This window comes from Fundulus heteroclitus, unplaced genomic scaffold (genome assembly GCF_011125445.2).
Source record: "Fundulus heteroclitus isolate FHET01 unplaced genomic scaffold, MU-UCD_Fhet_4.1 scaffold_63, whole genome shotgun sequence".
NCBI classification, from domain to species: Eukaryota; Metazoa; Chordata; class Actinopteri; order Cyprinodontiformes; family Fundulidae; genus Fundulus; species Fundulus heteroclitus.
Genome location: NW_023397066.1, coordinates 1,594,537 through 1,617,044, shown reverse-complemented (window position 1 = coordinate 1,617,044; position 22,508 = coordinate 1,594,537).

The following is a 22,508-nucleotide window of genomic DNA, read 5'->3' as shown; positions in this document are numbered from 1 at the left end:
TTATTTATCTATTTTACTGATGTGGGTTAATTTTAGAAGCCACAGTAGCTTTTGAAATGCATTTTAGTGCATTGTTAACAAGTTCATTTTTGAAAACGTGAATTTAATGATTAGCTAAGTCGTTAGTGTGCCGAACTACATTAAGAAAAGTGCGAATTGTATTATTTGTGGAATATTACTTTATTTAGACAGCACAGAACACCCCCCAAAAAATGTTTTATATTATTTTACTGATTCATAAATCTTTCGGCTTAAACTTAATCCACCAGAATGAAATTTATGAGAAGCAAATATTGAATAAAACCCTGTATGACAGGGCATTTTACTGGCAGGATGCTGCTTTTCAACCACAGCTTAATGTAATGTGTTGCACTGATCGCAGGGATTTTGCTCCTGTGAACATATTCCAGCCTTTGTAATGAACCGAGGAACAAAATAAGATTATATTAACTGAAAATATTAAACCAATCCAATACTGAGGGGTCTGGTAGGATTCAAAAAAGTGTCTTTCAACATGTGAAAGTTTTTAATTCAGAGCAGTTGTTAAGTTTGCTACCATATTTTATTGATTTTCTTATTAAAAGATATTAAAGTCAAAAATCATGCGTCAGCGAACAGATTTGTATTTCACTTATTCAACAGTCTGAGTATTAGTCCAGTACTGCTTTGAACTGAACACCAGATGGCAGCTTTACACTTTGCACTTTACACTTTTAGCTCCTAATGACCAGTCTAACTTGCTCAGTCTGTTCCAGGGGATTTGTCTATAATCTTATTAAATCTCTTTTGTTTTTTTCTCAAATGTTTATTTATGTATTTAGGCCAAAAAATCAAGCTAAGTATATCTTTCTGGGATCACTAGTGTAATCTGATAACATGGAAATAGCTTTAGTAAAATACATAGTAAAAGTGACCAAATTAATCTGTGCTATAAGTTAAAAAAAGAAACAAAGATGTAAGTTGTAAGTTAAGCATGTGTGTATGTTGTTAAGACTGTAAGACATGCTTAACAACATAACCCTTGAATTACAGCAGCATCTTAGTTGTGGCAGGCTAAAAATCTAGATATTTCTAGATACTTTCCCAGCAGATACAAGAAAACACATTTTGGTCCTGATGCAGACCAGAAATATGGATTACTTGATGTTGGTGCTTAGGTATAAAATAGCCACTAGAAGTTATAAGAGCTGCTTTCACTAAATAAATTAGTGTATTTATATAGCATCAATTTAGAATAAATTACAACGTATTGCATCATTATTACAAACAGATCTACTTAAGATCCAAAAAATGTAGAATCAAATAAATCGCTTCATGTTCTGTCGACAGATTCAAGCTAAATTACACACATTCCATTTTTGTCCTACTAATAAAATAATCCAGGTAAATTCAGTAAAATTAAGTGCCAAAAGTTTTCAATCTAACAAAGCCCAAGTGATTGCGACGAGTTGGTAACGTATCAAGCAGGCAGCGACAGTGGGAAGGAACAACTCCCTTTTATCAGGAGGAAACCCGCAGCAGAATCAGGCTCAGTGAGTGGCAACCAGCAGCTTCCATGGGGCTGAAACAGTTACCAAATTATCTGGAAGTGCTAGACGACTGAGTTTGACAGGGGTCACATTCTGAGTTTAAAGTTTTCAGGCTGGCTGGTTGGATCAAACATTTATCTGTGGTGCTGAGGTGGGTAGAGTAACATAAAATGCAAGATATAAAGAAACTGTAATTTTATGCAAACTTGTGGTGACAGAAAAAAGACTAAATACTGACAGCAAGAAGTTGGAGCGACTGCTGCCGGTGAAGAGAAGCTTAACAGGCACACCTGCTGGTCGTCTATCTAACACCAGCCTTTTGTGTCCACAGCAGGGGCTGATGGGAGCTTTGAGGACCCGTTAGAAAAACTAGGTGGTCCTCGTCTGATCTCACAGCTCGTCCTTGTTTGGCCTCAGCTGCATCAGAGCGCCACTTCTCCCCAGGTTCACCAGAGGAAACACCACTGCACAAAATGCTTTTCCTCCCAGCTGCTGCTCTCTGCTGTCTGTGTTCAGGTGAGTGTTTGCAGCCAATCAGGAGCCAGCAAAGCCCACCTGGAGCCAACACTGTCACACTAACCTTCACCTGTCTGTCTGTGTCTCTACAGCACTGACTGCCATGGCAGCACAGCTGCTTCAGGACAGGTTATCACATGTAGCTAAAGCTGGTACTACAGTCTCTTTAAAATGCTCAGGAACAGACAGGTGTGAGAAAAAACAGGTTTTCTGGTACCAAGACACAGAGAAAGATCCGCTCCAAGCGATTCTGCGTGTCAATCTGGAAAATGGAGATGTTAACAATCGTTACAATCATCCTCAGAAAGCTGATTTCTCTGCTTCAAAGGAAGATCACGGCTGTAGTTTGTTGATCACCAAAGTTAAAGAGGAACACGAAGGCTCCTACTTCTGTGTCTGCTGGCAAAGTGTCCCACAGTGAGAAATGATCCCTGCAGCCTGAACAAAAACCTGCAGATCAACAGATGTCAGACGCCGTTGGTGACGTAAAGAGAGCCTTAAACCACAGCCCAGGTTCACACGTTTTTACCTCCAGCCTCGGAATAACTGTTGCCTTTATATTAATGAACTGTAGAAAAGGTTCACCTGAGGACCAGTGAGACATTTTTATAAACCGGTGAGATTGTTCACACTGAAGGCCATGGTAGTGTGTTTGTCTGTAACACGGATTATGTACAGCTGGCTTCTTAACAATCCCACAAACCCCTGGACAAACCTACAGGTCTAATATTATAATAAGTTGTGCTACCTTTAATAACCCCTTTAATAACACTGGCATTCATTGCGTTTTATGTTTTAATCTGATTGCGGGGCATATAAAACCACAATCAAACAAATAATCTGTCTTTGAGGTTTTGAGTCCATCAGGAAACACGTCATTCCTGTTAAGACCTCAGATTAAAAAAAAAAACAGATTGTGTGAACACAGACTTTCACTTAGGTACTTTCTAGGATGGTCTTCTGATCCAGAAGGTCAGACTCCAGAGTATCGTCAGACTATTCCTCCAAAGCAGCAGGCATCACTCACTAATGGCCTGTCTACACTATAAAAGTTAAAGGTTTTAAGGAACTCCCAGGTAAATGTTTGGGACCGCAGTGATTCCCTGGTATAACTGCTTCACATGCTTTAATTAGACATGAACTGCATGTTTTCACTACAAACAGACTTGGTTCCTTTGTTGCAACCTTCGACCTCTTATAGATCGATCAGTTGACCAACCGTCTGTTGTCCTGTTAAAAAAATGCAGATTCTCTACATGTGTTGTGATTACTGCATCGTCATCTGGGCCTCAGCTTTCTTTGAGTCCTGAATCCTCCAGATATTTGCACCTGAGTGACTAAATAGTTCAGATATCTTCACTCAATCAGGGGATTGAATTGAAAGTGATTATGAAGCTATGGCAAAAAAAAAAAAAAAAAAAAAAAAACATGAAGGCTACAAGTTGAATCTGAAGACCAGATGTTTTGGACATGCATTTGTTGGTTGTGTTACTGCTTTTAAAGCTCACTGACTGCATGGTGGGATAGTTAGCACTGGTGACTCGAAGCAAGGAAGGCTGTAATCCTTTCTAAGAACTTTCTACACATAAGTCACCTGTGGTGGTTCTGTCCAGGTCCTTCATCGTCCTCCTACAGTCCAATCACAAGCACTTCGGGTTAACTGGTCCTTGTGTCCTGTGTCCATGAATTGCCCTGTGACAGACTGACAACCATTCCAGGGGTTACCTGCCCCCCCCCTCCTCCTGTAGGGAGTAAATGCATGGATGACTAGATGAAAGTATGCTTTTTTTTTGTTGGTCAAAGTGGACAAAGACAAAGTCCCTCTTTGAATAACACCACATCAGAATCAGAATCAGAAATACTTTAATAATCCCAGGGGGAAATTATTTTCGTTACACGCTCCAGATATACAAACAACATAATTATATATATATACAACATTCTCCACAAAAGAAATATAAATATATATACATATGTTACTATATATATGCACAATAATGCCAATAATGTCTTGCCTGCTCTTCGTCTCCTCAGGGGGATGGCATGAAAAAAAATCTCCCAAATCCACTCTAATATTATTTTTTCTACTGAGGCCTTCCTCTTCTTCTCATAAACATGAACACAGTTTGCTTCTTGTGACTCTCAGCCATGTTCAAAGTCTACGGTGAGAGCAGCGGAGCTACAATGAACGGCTAACACTGAAGCTAACTGCTAAGCTAACCGCTAAGCTAACCATATATATATATTAGAAGTTTACATGCGCAGCCAACAAGTAGGAACGAACAAGGAACGAGCACGGACACTGCCGTTATGTGAGTGCGTCAGAATGATTGGCATGTGGGACAACCAATAGATACGGCCGGAACTTGAGGGACAGAGGGGAATGAAAGCATGAATAAAACTCTAAAAACAGATCTCTGCCATCAGGTGCAAACAGCAGGAATTGGTCAGAGTTTTTACAGGCCTGCAGCTCCCACAGAGATCAATTCTTTTTTGCTTTGTTTTTCAGAATACACAATGAATAGACATCTTTTAGGATGGACCATTTAACCCAGTTAAACAAAAATTGTTTCATAACAGGATTACCAATTGCAGCTTTAAAGGAGCAACAAGTAATAATGACACCCAGTGTTGCAAATTGGAACAACACACACACAACTTCTGCCACAGAATACTCATTTTCCTCAAAGATATGTTAGTGCTGTGAAACCCCACTGAATATTTACTTCTACAGGATAGAAACATGATGTATTCTGTTCTATTTCTGGTCAGCTTATCTTATTATGATTGGCTGAGGAACCAGGAAGTAAACACGGGCTACACTTTGAACCAAAGTAGTTCCATGCCGTACCTCAAGTTTGAAATGAGAAAAACTTAAGACATTGTTGATGGAGAGGACAGATTGCTTATAGGGAATGTTACTTCCATCCCAGGTGACAAACGAGAATGATTTTGGCTAATTTTACAGTAAATCTTTTACTTATTGCTCCTTTAAACATAAGACTGCCTAGGTGTCTGTGGACAAATCTGTCATGACATTGTTTGATGGAGACAGACACTGACAGAAAGATGAGCTTTGAAACTGAACCACATCAGAAACTCTGACGTGTCCACAGCAGGGGCTGATGGGAGCTTTGAGGACCCGTTAGAAAAACTAGGTGGCCCTCGTCTGATCTCACAGCTCATCCTTGTTTGGCCTCAGCTGCATCAGAGCGCCACTTCTCCCCAGGTTCACCAGAGGAAACACCACTGCACAAAATGCTTTTCCTCCCAGCTGCTGCTCTCTGCTGTCTGTGTTCAGGTGAGTGTTTGCAGCCAATCAGGAGCCAGCAAAGCCCACCTGGAGCCAACACTGTCACACTAACCTTCACCTGTCTGTCTGTGTCTCTACAGCGCTGACTGCCATGGCAGCACAGCTGCTTCAGGACAGGTTATCACATGTAGCTAAAGCTGGTACTACAGTCTCTTTAAAATGTTCAGGAACAGAAAAGTGTGAAACCAAAAAGATTTATTGGTACCAAAGCACAGAGAAAGATCCCCTCCGAGTGATTCTACGTATCAGTCTGGAAAATGGAGACGTTAACAATCGTTACAATCATCCACAGAAAGATGATTTCTCTGCTTCAAAGGAAGATCACGGCTGTAGTTTGTTGATCACCAAAGTTAAAGAGGAACACGAAGGCTCCTACTTCTGTGTCTGCTGGCAAAGTGTCCCACAGTGAGAAATGATCCCTGCAGCCTGAACAAAAACCTGCAGATCAACAGATGTCAGACAGTATTAGAGAAGAGAGCATTAAACCACAGCCCAGATTCACACGTTTTTACTTCCAGCCACTGAATAACTGCTGCCTTTATATTGATGAACTGTAGAAATGGTTCACCTGAGGACCAGTAAGACATTTTTATTAAACTGTGAGATTGTTTACACTGAATGCCATGGTGGTGTTGTAGTCTGGAACGGCGACTATGTACAGCTGGCTTTCTAACAATCTCATAAACCCACCGACAAACTTACAAGTCTAATTTCTTACTGAGTGAAATAAAGTGTGCCACAGTTGACTGATGCCCCTTTAATAACATTGGCATTCATATTCACTGTTGTCTGTTTCAATCTGATTGTGGGACATATAAAACCAACAAATAATCTGTAAATCTATCAGGTTTTGAGTTCACCAGTAAACATGCCATTCCTTGCGTTCACACTGAACGCGGTAAGGAGAGCGGGAGATCAGAGAAAGTGGGCGGACATAGAGAGCCTGAGCACAAAAGCAGTGGCTGGCCGTGCCTCGCTATGAAGCTGATGCCTGGTTTATGCTTGATGCCTCTGTGAGGACTGGCACCCAAATTACATAATTTTGGTTTCCACGCCCCTCCACGCAGCCAAAACTTTCTGCTCTGCACACCTGGAGAGATTTCTAACTACGCAGACAATCCCACGCAAAGAAACATGTTAGACGAGCAAGTGCTCCTTCTGGTGGAGGTACGTAAATACAGACATCTTTATGAATGGGCCCAAAAAGATCACCATGATCAACAAATTGTTGACGATTCCTGGACAAAAATTCTCGTCATTCTTGGATAAAAGTAAGAGGCTTAAATGTTGGACGCAACTGTATTTTCTACTTCTATGTGTTGTGTTGTGGTGTGTAGTACGCTTGGTGTAGCAGTGCATTACTGCCCTCTACAGTCTAGGAGAAAAGTAGTACTTCAGAGGAAAAGCCAGATGGTGCATAAATACTGCAGATGTTGTGTCCGCACGTCTCATTTCCACGCGGAACTACATGCCTCAAGCATTAGGCAACCTTCAGTCGGTTGCAAGGAGAGCAGTGGGAGAGAGCAGAGCAAGAGACCAACAGACTGAGCCACCGACTGGCTACAGAAGGGCCAGCTGGGCGGGTCAGCTCAGGAGCTACAAGAGAAGGACGATTGATGAATGGTTTAACAGTCCTTTTAAGGACTTAATTAAAACCGCTTTTTTTCAAAGCCACACACAAACCTCTAAAGAACATTCCTTACTTTATCCCATGTCAACATTCCTTTTTCTATCTCCCATTTTGACTGAAAAAATCAGTGTCTCCACTGAGCTCCTTCACAACAACAACCAGTCCCTGATTGGTTGCCACAACAATATTTGATGGAATAGTGCAGATTTTTGAACTTAAGCGTAAGTAACCTCTTTGCCTGTTCCACACAGACCATGTGGACCGCACCGCTCTAACTGTGCGGATCGCACCGCGGGCCACTTCACCGCTCTTCTTTGCCCCTTTTTTGCATAGGGATAATATATAAATCCCCTGCACAGGCCACCTCATTCATATTTAGTGTGAATGCACCATTAAATGCCCCAAACAACAAAGGCCATTGTGTTAACATAGACTTAGGCACTTTTTGGGATGATCTTCTGATTGAGAAGGTCAGACTCCAGAGTATCATCAGACTATGCATGCAAAGCAGCGGGCATGACTCAGTAATAGCCTGTCCATACTATAAAAGTTAAAGGTTTTAAGAAACTCCCAGGTAAATGTTTGGGACCGCAGTGATTCCCTGGTAGAACTGCTTCACGTGCTTCAACTAGACATGAACTGCGTGTTTTCACTGCAAACAGACTTGGTTCCTTTGTTGCAGCCTTTGGCCTTGTTGTGCAATCAAGCCATGAGGAAAAATCAGATTGAGTTGTAAGCAAAGAAATTTGAGACTGTTGCCAGTCATCAAGGGCCTGCTCCTCACAGTAGGGGGGGGGGGGGGGTCACTGTACAAAGGCTTGCTTCCCACAGACAATCACTCTCATTTCCTGCTGATACGCAGCATTGGGGAGAACACTCTCATTATCAGAGGACCCCACTGAGTTTGGAGAACTGCCAGCTGGGTCCAAGCTAACTCTGCAGTCCATCTTCTGCATAACCAGACACCAGAGTAAAGAATCCACCTATACCGAAACCAGCCTTGTGATTTTTCTCAACTGTTGCAGGAAAGCCGAGACAGCCTTGTAGAGCTGTTTGGGCTGATATTCACCAGACAATACCAAACAGACAGTGAGTTATTTATTAAACATTAACATAACTTCAACAGTGTGTAATAGCACAGCAATTGGCGTCCCTGGGTGGGCGTTCGTAAACACAGCTTCCACTGCACACATGAGAATATCACCTGTGACATTTTTAAACTTTTAAAAAAAGTGAACTCCAAAAATTTCTCAGCTAGTGATAATAAACTGCACTGCAAAAACACAAATGCAAATGCTTGACTCAATCAAGTTATTTGGTGTAACCAATAGTCGATTTAACTGTAAAGTTATTCTTACTGTCTGAACAAAATTGTGTTGCACATCTGAGTCCAGGTGATGTGTCCTTATGTTTGCATAAACCCCAATTCTTAAATGAAAAGTCCACAGTTATGCATTTGCAAAATTAACTTCCAGTCCAGAGGAGTTAGATGCTCAAATATCTAACCTAAGATCCTTTACATATTTGTCTAATAATACATTTTAAGAGCTTATTTTGTGTTGTGCAGAACAGATTTGTTTTCAGATTTAACTCCTAGTTAATCTTAGGTGCCACCCTGTTTGCGTGGAATGGGTGTTGCTCATAAAGCTATATTGCTAATTTTCCTTAAAAGAAAGGTGAGAAGCATAAGCTTAAAACGCTGGTAACTCCTTAAGAAAGGTTAAGCAGTCGCTACAGAGCTAATAATTCTTAAAGGTTTAGCATGTTAACGCTGAAAGAATAGTGTTGTCATAAGCCACATGTTGAACGCTCAACTTGCGCACCTTTTTCTACACACACAAATAAGTATCTGCAAAATGTGTATTTAAACATATATGCATAGATTAGCGTGCACAGAGTGGGTCGTGTGTTATTTTGAAAGTTTTGTCATAACTTGAAGCTGTGGGCTGCCACTGTGTCTGTGGAAGTTGAATCCAGAACCTCCGGGACACGAGCATTAAGCCATCACACCCCCATTGTGGGAGATGGTCGGAGGTTTCTAGAGGGCAGCAAAGACACAGGTTGCTTCCCTTTCAGCATTGCGGTATTTAACATGTTGTCTCCTTGTCACTGTTCTATGGTTTGCTAGGTTACTTGATTGAAAAAATGAAAGTATTGGATATACAACGAAAAGAAATCTTTCTGCAAACTTGTAGTGACAGAAAAGATGAGTAGCTGCTGTCAAGGAGTTGGAGCGACTGCTGTGGTGGAAAAAAGCTAAACAGGCACATCTGCTGGCTGTTTATCAAACATCAGTCTTCTTTGTCCACAGCAGGGGCTGATGGGAGCTTCTGAGGACCCGTTAGAAAAACTAGGTGGCCCTCGTCTGATCTCACAGCTCGTCCTTGTTTGGCCTCAGCTGCATCAGAGCGCCACTTCTCCCCAGGTTCACCAGAGGAAACTCCACTGCACAAAATGCTTTTCCTCCCAGCTGCTGCTCTCTGCTGTCTGTGTTCAGATGAGTGTTTGCAGCCAATCAGGAGCCAACAAAGCTCACCTGGAGGCAACACTATCACACTAACCTTCACCTGTCTGTCTGTGTCTTTACAGCGCTGACTGCCATGGCAGCACAGCTGCTTCAGGACAGGTTATCATATGTATCTAAAGTTGATACTACAGTCTCTTTAAAATGCTCAGGAACCGAAACGTGTGAGGAAAAACAGGTGTTCTGGTACCAAAGCACAAAGAAAGATCCACTCCGAGCGATTCTACGTATCAATCTGGACGATGGTGTTGTTTATAAACGTTACTACCATCCACAGAAAGCTGATTTCTCTGCTTCAAAGGAAGATCACGGCTGTAGTTTGTTGATCACCAAAGTTAAAGAGGAACACGAAGGCTCCTACTTCTGTGTCTGCTGGCAAAGTGTCCCACAGTGAGAAATGATCCCTGCAGCCTGAACAAAAACCTGCAGATAAACAGATGTCAGACGCCGTTGGTGACGTGAAGAGAGCCTTAAACCACAGCCCAGGTTCACACATTTTTACCTCCAGCCTCAGAATAACTGCTGTCTTTATATTGATATATAAAGTTATACGCTGTGTGTTTTCCAATAGTAACCTATGTGGGGATGGATCTGGCTGGAAAACATTGTGCAACTATTTTTATTGACTTATTAAAGGTATTTGATACTGTTAATCACGTCATTCTGATGAATAGACTCCACAACATTGGGTTATCTGACCATGCTCTAAGCTGATTGTAGCTTCTGGGTCATCTTCCAGGGAAGACAGATCACTTGCTATCACCATATAACATAGAAAGTACTCCTGGATCAATGTGAGCTTCTGTGCTTTCTGTGTCTCTGCTCTGTCTTCTGTAACCCCCAGTCGCTTGAGGCAGATGACCGTTCATACTGAGCCTGGTTCTACTGGAGGTTTTCCTTCCCGTTAATGGGGAGTTTTCCTCTCCACTGTCGCTTCATGCTTGCTCAGTATGAGGGATTGCTGCAAAGCCATGGACAATGCAGACGACTCTCTCTGTGGCTCTACGCTTCTCCAGGAGTGAATGCTGCTTGTCGGGACTTTGATGCAATCAACTGGTTTCCTTATATAGGACATTTTTGACCAATCTGTATAATATGATTGAATTTTACTTTGTAAAGTGCCTCAAGGTGACATGTTTCATGAATTGGCGCTATATAAATAAATTGAATTGAACTGAATTGAATTGACTGTCCACTGTGGCTCTACGCTCTTTCAGGAGGAGTGAATGCTGCTTGTCAAGAGTTGATGCAACCTGCTGGATTTCCTTAGACAGGAAATTATTTTTACCAATCTGTGTAATCTGATGAACGCTGGAGATAGGCATCAGCAACCCCCGCGACCCCATGAGGGATTAAGCGGGTCAGAAAATGGATGGATGTATAATCTGATTGAATTTGACTTTGTAAAGTGCTTTGAAATGACATGTTTCATGATTTGGTGCAATATAAATAAATTTAATTGAATTGAATTGAAAAAAATCTTCTTCATTCATTCCTGTTTTAAAAGGAGTGCCTCAAGGTTCCATACTAGGACCATTTTTGTTCAGAATGCATGTGACCAACCTGTGTGAAAATTTGCCTGATGCTGCATTCCATCTTTATACTGATGACATTGTTATTTATTTTTGAATTTTCTTCAGTCTCTCAATAACTTAAACTGTTCAAGCTCGTCTGATTAGGCTTTAGCTGGTTTTAAATTAGTGTTGCACTGATACCGATACCAGTATCGGACGGGGCCCCAATCCAGCACTAAAATGGTGGTATCGGTATCAGCGAGTACCAAGAAATAGGCACCAATACCATTTTGATGTTTGTATGTCACTTGAACGCAGCCTTCTCTCTCCCGACTAGGATTATACATGTTATATAAGTTCATGAACGTTGCACTATTCTGGCATTTGAGAGCCAAAACTCAGGGTTTAAAAGAGATTATTCAATTATTAATGTAATTTTACTGTCTTACTGTTGCACTACTATTATACATGTTATAATTTCACCAATGTTGCACTATTTTGACCTTTGAGAGCCAAAAGTTTATTCACCTATTGTCACCCATTCCAGGTAGGCAATAAAAAGTTCTACTACCCTAAGTAGTATGCAGTTCTTCATATACACACACACACACATCAATTTCAAACAGATGATATTGGTATCGGCCAATACTGCACAGCCAGGTATCGGGGCCAAAAAATGGCATCTGCGCAACACTATTTTAAATGCAGAGAAATCAAAAGCAATGCTATTTTCAAATAGCCAGAAGTTCTCACATCTCCTCCCTGGATTATCAACTGGTTAAAGGGTTGAAATTGTCAGATGCTACAAAAATTCAGGTATTCTGATTGACTGATTGTTTATAAACCTTATTTGAATGACTGGTTTCTAAGGTGAAAGTTAAATTCTATATTTTTTTCCACATCAAGTCAGAAAGCCCTTTCAACATTTTCCACTTGACAGATCAAAGAGAACTTAATTATGAATGCTTAAGCCCAGTATTTGAAAAATAAAATATTAGATAATGTGTATCATTATGCTCTGTGTTTTATGAATGATTGCAGCTAGCGTGTACATCGCTGTGCTTTGTTTGCTACAGCAATTTGTCCATCTCTGTCTGTTTGCAGACTTTCTCATTTGATGTTTTTTTTTTATCTATAAATGCATTCTTGGGCTTTTCTGCTACATATGTATGCTGATCTTTGTGTAGGAACATCAGCCTATACGACCTGTGCCCTCAGGACATCATTTTGATGCATGTCCTAAAAGTCAGAACTGAAAGGGATAAAAAATAAGCCTTTACATTTTCTGTTCCTGCTACTTAGAATAAAATGCAAAAGGATTTAAAACTGCCATTTCTCATAGCTTTGGAGGAATTTAAGTAAATTTTGCATTACACAGAAATTGGCTCACTTGGCTCTGGAACAGCTTGTATTTGTAATGCTGTGTGATAATTCCAGTTTATTTTACTTATATATCTATTTAATTTTTCTAGAATTGTGAATCTGTTCTTTACGTGTCTGTGTCTTTGGTTTTGTTTATTAATAATGGATATTTTAATGCTGCTGTCTTGGCCAGGTGAGTATTGGAAAAGAGGTTTGAATCTCAAATTTTTTTTTCTTGTTTAAATAAAGGATACTACTATTACTAGGTTTTATGGTTTACTGGATTACTCAAAAAAATTAACTCAAGAGATTTATTTAGGAAAACAAAATCAATGTATTTTTTTGCAAACTTGTAGAGATAGAAAAGAAGACTAAATGCTGACAACATGGAGAGACTGCTTCTGGTGAAGTGAAGCTAAACAGGCACACATGCTGGTCGTATATCAAACACCAGCCCGTTTGTGTCCACAGCAAGGGCTGATGGGAGTTCTGAGGACCCATTATAAAAACTAGGTGGCCCTCGTCTGATCTCACAGCTCGTCCTTGTTTGGCCTCAGCTGCATCAGAGCGCCACTTCTCCCCAGGTTCACCAGAGGAAACACCACTGCACAAAATGCTTTTCCTCCCAGCTGCTGCTCTCTGCTGTCTGTGTTCAGGTGAGTGTTTGCAGCCAATCAGGAGCCAGCAAAGCCCTCCTGGAGCCAACACTGTTACACTAACCTTCACCTGTCTGTCTGTGTCTCTACAGCGCTGACTGCCATGGCAGCACAGCTGGTTCAGGACAGGTTAACATATGTAGCTAAAGCTGATGCTACAGTCACTTTAAAATGCTCAGGAACAGAAAAGTGTGAAACCAAAAAGATTTACTGGTACCAAAGCACAGAGAAAGATCCACTCAGAGCGATTCTACGTATCAATCTGGAAAATGGATATGTTTATGACCTTTATAATCATCCTCAGAAAGCTGATTTCCGTGCTTCAAAGGAAGATAACGGCTGTAGTTTGATAATCACCAAAGTTAAAAAGGAACACGAAGGCTCCTACTTCTGTGTCTGCTGGCAAGATGTCCCACAGTGAGAAATGATCCCTGCAGCCTGAACAAAAACCTGCAGATCAACAGATGTCAGACACCGTTGGTGACGGGAAGAGAGCATTAAACCACAGACCAGGTTCACACGTTTCCAGTCATGGAATAACTGCAGTATTGTAATTTTAGAAGATATCCAGGATTGTTTGATTATTATTTCAAACATGATGATTCATTTAAAGCACTGAACATACAAATATTTTCAATAAATCAGATTATGCATTCCGATGAGATGCATTCATCAGCTTAAAAGCACCTTTTGAAAATAATATTTTAGCAGGTAATAAACATTCTTTTCATTAAGACATTCTGTATTAAAATGTTTATTATTGGTGTCATGTAATACTCTAATCCTAAATGGCAGATTTTTGTTTATGCAGAAAAGTATCATAATTATTAGAAAAAAAGGCTTGAAAATATCATGATGTGTGCAATTAATCCATATATTGTGTGTACACATGCAGCACAATGTCTGGCTTGAATATGTAGAGGTTTAGCCATAAGGAATATAAGTATGTAACCTGATAGACATGACCCTGAAGCAACTTCTTCCAACTGGACGGCCCAAAGTCAACCGAACTGACACAGTTGCACAGGTTTGGCAGAGAAATGAACAGCAAAAAGTTTAGAATGGTTAACTATTAATGTGTTTTTGCTGTTTTGTTTTAAAGTTTGACTGAGCAAGAAGAAGGAGCTAACTGGCTAGTTCCTGCTAACTTGAAGCAAAACTTTGCTGATGTATTTTGTGTTGTGTTTTACGGTTATAACAAACCATTATTTTCATATTGGTTTTATACACCGTGGAGACATTAATGTTTGTGTCTTCCACTTTGCTCATTATGACCATATATAGCTTAAAAACCTTTTTAAATTAGCGCCAAATGTCTGCTAGCATCAGTCGCTACTAGCTTCCTGATTAACTTACTGCTACTGCCCTAGTAAACATAACTACAGCATTTAAAACTAATGCTGGTTATTGTCTTGCTCTGCCATCATCATATAGTGCTACGAGCATTACTAAAGCATTAATAGGGAGAATTTATGTGGATTTAATGGTGCTTCGTGTAACTTAATCTACCTGCTCTCAGCAAAGGCGGATGCTTTTCTGCACCTCTCCACCCCGGACCTCTCCTGCTTGCCTCTCTGTCTGCATACTATGTAACTCTGTCAGAGCATTTTTCTTTAAATCGTCTGATTCGAAACTATGGATCTGATTAACAGGTCGCTCAATGTTATTGATAAAATTTTCTCAATGAAAAGACCAGGCACAGGAGAGACGAACTGTCCAGCAGGGACAATGCTGCCGCATACATCATGGATTCCTGGGGAGCTTGAAAGATGGTGCGTCTGTCTAATTTGTCCATTGAGGACATGGAAGATGTGAACATAATTGGATTTATGATAACAGGATTTCTGCTTATTGGAGCTGGCAGTTACCTGTTGTATCGGGAAATACAGAAGATCTTGGCGGCAGTTTTCGCCATGGTAAGGCTGCCGGGTTTTGTGAGGGTCTGAACCAGGCCATGATCACCCAGACTCAGATGATTAGTGAACAACACCGCAAGTTGGATGCCATACTTGCACAATATCGCATGACGGCTTGGTTTGGACTGAATGGTGGAATAGTAAGAACTAGAAGTTTCTAGATCGATTTATGGCAGAAAGTCAAAAAAATGTGGCTGTTTGGGACTTGCCATGGAGACGGACCAGCAGAGACATGAAGGCTGACACAAAACAATCTCCTTGTTATTGAATCTGGTACACTGATATCTAGCCTTGGAGCTGGCTATCTCAAATTATCCTGGATGTTTTACAAACACGATGCTTTACCCCTGTCATGACACCTGTGACCTCGGATATTGCCCTTCTTGAACTGCTGATAATATTCCATCTAAGACTATGGCTGGAGGTGAGGTGGTGACTGGAGAGTCATGGGCCCATACTGACATGCACACATACACAGATTCGAGCACTAGCTTTCTTCTAACAAAATAAACTCTGCACATGTGTGGAATAAATCAGAGGCAAGTTCGCTTCAAGTTTACTAATTTATTAAAAGAAATAAATGCTTATCCAGAGACAGCATTTATTTCTTTCTAGTTTTACCAGCACCAAAATGCAGACAAGAGCTAGGGTGGCACATGTTGTATAAATGATAGATTATTGAATGCAGTTGAGCACATGTCTTCGGGCTACTGAACTCCATTAGGACCTACGGACAGAAATAAGAACTTGTTGCCCTCCAGTGTGACGGATGACAGGCAGTGGAAGAGGAAGATAAGCCTAAGGGAGCTTGGTACATAGCACTGCTATTGGTACGACACCCTGCTGTGATGAGGGCAGTCCTTTTCAGAAAGGGAGTCTGCAGTGTCTCACATTCCTGGGTGATATCACACCACCAGACAATACCTTACTGGCTGAGGGTTATTTGATTAAACTGTAATTAAAGGCATGTAATTGCACAACATATATTGGGTTCTCTGCCTGCTTTGGCGTTACATTTATTTAAACTCCCATTAAAAGCCAAGCAGCTAAATAAAAAACCCAGGAAGTGTTTTACCATTCAGCCACGGCTCAGGAGGGTGCCAGAGATATATCTGTGTTACTATTTGAAGCTCACTGGTTGTATGGTGGGATAGTCAGCACTGGCGACTCGAAACAAGAAAGGCAGTAATCCTTTCTACACAGAGTTCTCCTGCGCCTGTGAGAGTTCTGTCCAGGTCCTTCATCGTCCTCCTACAGTCCAAACACAAGCACTTTTGGGTTAACTGGTCCTTGTATCCGTGTCCATGAGTTGCCCTGTGACAGACTGGAGCCCCCCCCCCCCCGCCAAGTGGGGAAAGTAAATAGATGGACGGGTTCTTTGTTGGCCAAAGAGGACACAGATAGTTGTTAGATCCAGATATCTGCGCTTTGCTTAAACCTACAAATTTGTCATGATGACACTGTTTGATGGAGACAGACACCAATAGAAAGATGAGCTTTGAAACTAAACCACATCAGACACTCTGACGTGTCCACAGCAGAGGCTGATGGGAACTTTTGGGGCCCGTTAAAACGATACCAGGTGGCCTTCGTCTGATCTCACAGTTCGTCCTTGTTTGGCCTCAGCTGCATCAGAGCGCCACTTCTCCCCAGGTTCACCAGAGGAAACACCACTGCACAAAATGCTTTTCCTCCCAGCTGCTGCTCTCTGCTGTCTGTGTTCAGGTGAGTGTTTGCAGCCAATCAGGAGCCAGCAAAGCCCACCTGGAGCCAACACTGTCACACTAACCTTCACCTGTCTGTCTGTCTGTGTCTCTACAGCGCTGACTGCCATGGCAGCACAGCTGGTTCAGAAAGAGTTGACATTAACTAGGAACAAAGGTGTAACAGTCTCCATCGGGTGCACTGGTCTTCATATATGTAGCACCAAGGTTGTCTACTGGTATCAGAAAAAGGAGAATGAGCCATTAGTGGCACTTCTTAAATTTGATCCAAAACTGACAGGCTCCTTCTCAAGGTTTAGTCACCAGCAAAAACAGTCATTTTCAGCTCTGGAAAAAAACGGCAATGAGCTGATGATCAGCAATGTGGAAGACGCTCATTCAGCCACCTACTACTGCGTCTGTGAAAAGTTTGCCTCCCACAGTGAGGAACCAGACCTGAAACCTGAACAAAAACCGACAGATCAGAGCAGATGTCATCCTAAGGCAGTGAGAGCTCAGAAAACCACAGAAGGAGCTCAAGTTTCCTCTAAGAGAACAATTTAGTTATTCAGCCTTTATTAGACTCTGATGGTTTCTTTAATGTTTAACCCAAACTTTTTTGTGCTATTTTAATCACCACAAGTCAATTTACCACATGTCTACTCTGTTTATCAACGTTTAAGTAATCTTTTTCCAGTTTGAACAAACTTCATTAGCTTAATACTCTTTAAAATGACTGCCAACAGCTCCAAATAACATCACAAACAAAGCTGTGTTTAAGGTATTGTCTGCAGGTAAAGAAGGAAAAAATCTCTCCACACTATTTAGCTTTGAGGAGCTTCTTAATTCTGAATCAAATCAGTTACTTGCTATCAGATCATATCGACAGATTCAAATTCAGTCCCTACTTAACACTAGAAACACAATAATTTAGGCAAATTCAGTAAAACTGCAAAAACAAGGAGTAAGGCATTTTTGATCTTATGACTGCAATAAGTTGGTAGCTTAGCAACCATATCTCCCACTGAGGAAGCAGGCAACGACAGTGGAAAGGAACAACTCAGGAGGACACCTGCAGCGGAACCAGGCTCAGTAAGTGGCTTTCAGCAGCTCCCATTGGGGGCTGAAACCGTTACCAAATTATCTGGAAGTTGGATATGAGCGTGAACACCAGCAAGTGTGTCCTAGATGATTGAATTTGACAGCGACCATTTTCTGAGTTTAAGTCAGGCTCGCAGGACGCATAGGCCTAATAAAAGTAACAGTTATAATGAGGTGGGTAGAGTAGCTAAACATCTTACCCAAGTTATAGTACCGCGTTGTGCAATCAAGCCATGAGGAAAAATCAGACTGAGTTGGAAACAACATGAAACCTGACACTGTTACTGGCATCCAGGGACTGCCTCTCACTGCAGAGGGGTTATCTGTATAAAAAAAATAAAAATATATAATATAAATATAAAAATTTGCTAGCTGAATACAACTGGCCTCTTTCCCACAGCTAAGTTGGAGCAGCATAGGGGAGAACACTCATCCTCCTCTGCGGAGCGCAGGATCCGACTGGAGTTCAGAGAACTGGCGGCTGGATCGGAGCGAAGTCTGCAGTCTATCTTCTGCGTAACCTGACGCCAGAGTAAAGAATCCATCTATGCTGAAACCAGCCTTGTGAATTTTCTCAGCTGTTGCAGGAGAGCTGACTCGAGACGGCGCGCAGCCGTCTCCTCTTCTGCGGCCAGGCCAAACTGAGAGGAAAAGCTGACCTGGGAGCCGAGTCACACTAGTGCAGAGATCCCATGCTGCGATCCTTCTTCACTGGCCTGAGACCTGCATGAAGGACCTGGAACTGCCTCCTAACACCCATGATTCGGCTAGCAGTATAGCTGCCTGCTCGCTTGTGAAATAACCAGCTTTCCCTTGGAGTAATTCACTGGCAACCAAACGCCCGTCACCACAACCAGAGAGAATAGGAGAGGTTTGGCAGAGAAATAAGCAGGGAAAGTTTAGAATGGTTTACCTAATCTGTTTTCACTGTGTTCTTAAAACTCATGGAGCTAACAGGCATAGCTCCCGTTAGCATGTTTGAAACCAAGCATTGCTGATATTGTATGAGTGAGTTTTACAATTATAACAAACTTTATTTCCATAAGGGTTTTATACATTGATGGGATAATCATGTTTGTGTTTTCCAGTCCGTTCATTACAACTAAATGGAGCTTAAGGTCTTTTTAAAATCAGCGTAAAATGTCTGCTAGCATAATGCTATTAGCTTCCCATACAACATTTGTCTACCACGCAACTACGGTTCGTTTTAAACATAAGGTTTGTTTGCTATGAGCATTATTACTGCATTGGTATGGAAGATTAATGTTGATTTAATAGTATATTGTATAACTTTAATATTAACCCTTTTAGCAACCGATCACTACAGCAACCCCTAGCTTCCCAGAGGAATAATTGTATTAATAAAATCAAGCATCTTAAAGTTGTGAATTTTACTCAGCAAATCATTCTTTAAAATATTATTTTATCAAATAATGTTTAGTTTAACTCAGGATTTGCATTGTGAATGGGTTAAAACACATACCAAATGTTCTAAATGAGTTCCACATTCTTTAAGATTAACTTTTTCTTTAACTTAGATCTATAATGAACCAGGATTCACTGAATAATTCTGATGATGGTGCTCAACCATTTTATTTTGTCTTTTGTTTCTTTTGTGTGTACGTAGTTCCTTAGCTTCTTTTTTTATCTTTTTAAGTTTCACTAGCCTGGTAGAGAGGATTTGTTGATTGAAATATAGTGTTAATACAGAAAAACATCATTCTATAGTGATGTTCTCTAGATGTACATTTTATTTATTGATAAATCCTTGAACTTGAAGAGAAGTTGTCACTCATTTATCTATATTTGCGCAGAGTTTGCTGTTAAAAAGATTGCTAGTGCTCGTATCATCCCTTTCAACTATTGTCCTGATATCAACTGTTTGGGCTGATATCCACCGGAAAGTACCTAACAGACAGAGAGTTGTTTATTAAACATTAAATAACTTAAAACAGTGTGCAATAGCACAACAGCCATTACTTCCTTATATTTATACTCAAGTGGAAGTAAAAAGGTATTCACTCAAAAAATTACTCAGGTGAAAAAAAAGGATATGATCTATTGACTGTGTAGCAGGAAATTGTAATCAAGTATGAGCAGCATTACTACTAAACTATAACTCAAGTAGAAGTATAAAGTATGATGCATTAAAACCATCGCTAGAGGCAGATTTGATTCACTCAAGTATTTACTGTCACCTCTGCTGCTATGAGGAGTGTACAGATATCACAGAGCTGTTATTGTGCGAGATGCTCTGAAGACTCCAGAGGGCAGTAAAGAGACAGGTTGCTACACTTTCAGGGTTCTGGTATTTAACTTATCTGTTACTATTTCATTCTCTATTTTATGGTTTACTTGGTTAAATATGTTTTTAAATATGAGGAAAACAAAATCAATGTATTTCTATGCAAACTTGTAGAGATAGAAAAAAAGACTAAATGCTGACAACATGGAGAGGCTCCTTCTGGTGAAGTGAAGCTTAACAGGCACACATGCTGGTCTTTTCTTAAACACCAGCCTTTTGTGTCCACAGCAGGGGCTGATGGGAGCTCTGAGGAGCTGCTAGAAACCACGTGGCCCTCGTCTGATCTCACAGCTCGTCCTTGTTTGGCCTCAGCTGCATCAGAGCGCCACTTCTCCCCAGGTTCACCAGAGGAAACACCACTGCACAAAATGCTTTTCCTCCCAGCTGCTGCTCTCTGCTGTCTGTGTTCAGGTGAGTGTTTGCAGCCAATCAGGAGCCAGCAAAGCCCACCTGGAGCCAACACTGTCACACTAACCTTCACCTGTCTGTCTGTGTCTCTACAGCGCTGACTGCCATGGCAGCACAGCTGTTTCAGGACAGGTTATCATATGTAGCTAAAGCTGATGCCACAGTCTCTTTAAAATGCTCAGGAACAGAAAAGTGTGAGAAAAAACAGGTTTTCTGGTACCAAGACACAGAGAAAGATCCGCTCCGAGTTATTCTACGTATCAATCTGGTAGATGGATATGTTCTTGACCTTTACTACCATCCTCAGAAAGATGATTTCTCTGCTTCAAAGGAAGATAATGGCTGTAGTTTAATAATCACCAAAGTTAAAGAGGAACACGAAGGCTCCTACTTCTGTGTCTGCTGGCAAAGTGTCCCACAGTGAGAAATGATCCCTGCAGCCTGAACAAAAACCTGCAGATCAACAGATGTCAGACAGTATTAGTGAAGAGAGCATTAAACCACAGCCCAGATCCACACGTTTTCACTTCCAGCCACTGAATAACTGCAGTATTGTAATTTTAAATTGATAACCAGGATTGCTTGATTATTATTTGAAGGATTATTAATTAAAAGCATTGAACATACAATTATTTTCAATAAATCAGATAATGCATTCTGATGAGATTCATTCATAAGGTTTAAAGCACCTGTTGAAAATGATATTCTTTCAGCTGGTACTTAACATTCTTTTCATTAAGCCAGCATTTCTGTATTAAAAATGCCCGACATACGCAGGTGAAGTTCACTCCGCAGAGGTCCGCGTTTACTCAAGGCGGGCTCAAGACGGACTCTGCACATCATTTGCCTATCCTCCTAGATCCTTATGGTCTACATTACTGTTCCTGAAGAAGACCATATAAATGACTGTTTCTTCCTATTATAACAAAACTGATTCTACTGAGGTCACTTGATCTGAAAACATGACTGAGTTGAGGATGATTAATTTTGATCGGGATGGATTGTCATGTTCTATGTGTGCTTATGTTATGTTTGCACCTACCTTTACCCAGTTAGCTGCTCACTAACTACCTGGCAGAACTGAATGGCCTCAGACATGCTCTTAGTAGAAAAAGGAGGTGTTTCTGCACTGTTTGGTGACACCTGCTGTATAGTCATTCTAAATAACGCCTCTCCACTTGGATCTGTGACAAAGGCATTAGAAGGCCTGTGCTCCCTAACCCCAGTCGGTCGAGGAACTGGCAGAAAATTCAGGGGATGACACTTCACTGTTTGGATGGTTTGACTCTGTTTATGGTAAATGGGAAGCTTTAGTAGCTTTAGTTTTATATGCTATAATTGCTTCTGTAGCTGTTTTGGCTTTTTGTGGTTGGTCACAAATAGAGACACAAGGAGAATCTAGAGCTGACTACTGTATGCATCCATTGTTTCCTATTTGCTTTGACCAAAGCTGAAATGTTTATGTTGCATCCTTGACTTATTTACATTATTTTGTATTGCTCTTGGTTTATTTTATTTAAAATTTTGTTTTCCAACAACTGACGTGATTGTTTTTTAATTTATGTTTTGACAGGCATTCTGTGGGATGAATAATCTTTTTATTGAATTGTTTCTTTGGTGATGAATGAAAAGAGTTTATTCCATCCTCACAACAAGATTAAAGGTTTTGCTTTAACATAGGAGGAACCAGTGTCTGATTGGCACTAAAGTTCCTTTAAAATTAGATGGTAATGTTATCTATTAGATTCAAAACAGGGATTTCCTGGCTCAGTTTGGCCGAGAGCAAGATTTCCCAGAGTCTGCAATGTTTCTCAAATACCTTTTTAGAAAAGTGATTATTTGTTTTCATTGCAGAAGATTCAACCTGCCTTTAATGTCTCCTAGTGACATTAAAGGCAATTGGCGGGTTGCCGGTTTGATCCCCCGCTCAGACCGTCTCAGTTGTTGTGTTCTTGGGCAAGACACTTTCCCCGAATTGCCTGCTGCCGGTGGTCAGAGGGCCCCTGTGGTGCCGATGTATGGCAGCCTCGT